The sequence below is a fragment of the Lampetra fluviatilis genome, unplaced genomic scaffold (genome assembly GCF_964198595.1).
Source record: "Lampetra fluviatilis unplaced genomic scaffold, kcLamFluv1.1 SCAFFOLD_445, whole genome shotgun sequence".
NCBI classification, from domain to species: Eukaryota; Metazoa; Chordata; class Hyperoartia; order Petromyzontiformes; family Petromyzontidae; genus Lampetra; species Lampetra fluviatilis.
In genome coordinates, this window is record NW_027621482.1 from 3797 (window position 1) to 5000 (window position 1204).

Below are 1204 nucleotides of genomic sequence, written 5' to 3' on the forward strand. Positions count from 1 at the left end.
CCGCCCCCTCACCCCCTCACCCGCCCCCTCACCCGCCCCCTCACTCACCCACCCCCTCACCCGCCCCCCTCACCCACCCCCTCACCCCGTCACCCGCCCCCTCACCAACCCACTCACCCGCCCCCTCACCCACCCCCTCACCCCCTCACTCGCCCCCCTCACCCCCTCACCCGCCCCCTCACCCGCCCCCTCACCAACCCACTCACCCGCCCCCTCACCCACCCCCTCACCCCCTCACTCGCCCCCTTACCCCCTCACCCCCTCACCAACCCCCTCACCCCGTCACCCGCCCCCTCACCCGCCCCCTCACCAACCCACTCACCCGCCCCCTCACCCACCCCCCTCACCCCCCTCACTCGCCCCCTTACCCCCTCACCCCCTCCCACACCCCCTCACCCCGTCACCCACCCCCCTCGCCACGTGGCGAGCAGAAGCGGCTGCTGAAGGAGCGAGTGAAGCTGCTGGAGAAGATTGAGGAGAAGCAGTCCGAGTTGGCGCAGGCGGAGCCCAAGTACAGCGCCGTCAAGGAGAAGGAGGAGAAGGGGATCGCCAGGTACACACCCCCCGTGACCCCCCGTGCTCCCTGTGACCCCCTGTGACCCCCTCTCTCTCTACCCCCAGTGACCCCCTCTCTACCCTCTCTCTCTACCCCCTCTCTCTACCCCCTCTCTCTACCCCCTCTCTCTACCCCCGTGACCCCCCGTGACCCCCTCAGACTGACCCAGGCGTCGCAGGAGCGCACGGATCTGTACGCGAAGCAGGGTCCCTCTACCCCCCGTGACCCCCTCTCTACCCTCTCTCTCTACCCCCTCTCTCTACCCCCTCTCTCTACCCCCTCTCTCTACCCCCCTCTCTCTACCCCCGTGACCCCCCGTGACCCCCTCAGACTGACTCAGGCGTCGCAGGAGCGCACGGATCTGTACGCGAAGCAGGGTCCCTCTACCCCTCGTGACCCCCTCTCTCTACCCCCGTGACCCTCTCGACCCCCGTGACCCCCTCAGACTGACCCAGGCGTCGCAGGAGCGCACGGATCTGTACGCGAAGCAGGGCCGGGGCAGTCAGTTCACGTCGAAGGAGGAGCGTGATAAGTGGATCAAGAAGGAGCTGAAGTCGCTGGACCACGCCATCGGGGACAAGAAGCGGCAGATCGCCAACATCAAGAAGGACCTGGAGGACTCGGAGACCAGCAAGGAGAAGAACCTCG

At 68.2% G+C, this 1204-nt stretch overlaps 1 protein-coding gene across 1 annotated transcript in view; it reads left to right on the forward strand.

The window, feature by feature from the left end:
• The first annotated feature begins 434 nt into the window (after nt 1–434).
• Nucleotides 435–1204, forward strand: part of LOC144955317 (structural maintenance of chromosomes protein 3-like) — a 69337-nt gene continuing 68567 nt past the window's right edge. The window contains 2 exon segments of the mRNA XM_078885567.1: nt 435–553; nt 1002–1204. The exon segment at nt 1002–1204 is cut by the window's right edge and continues 11 nt beyond it. The gene's annotated coding sequence lies outside the window, so the exon portion shown is untranslated.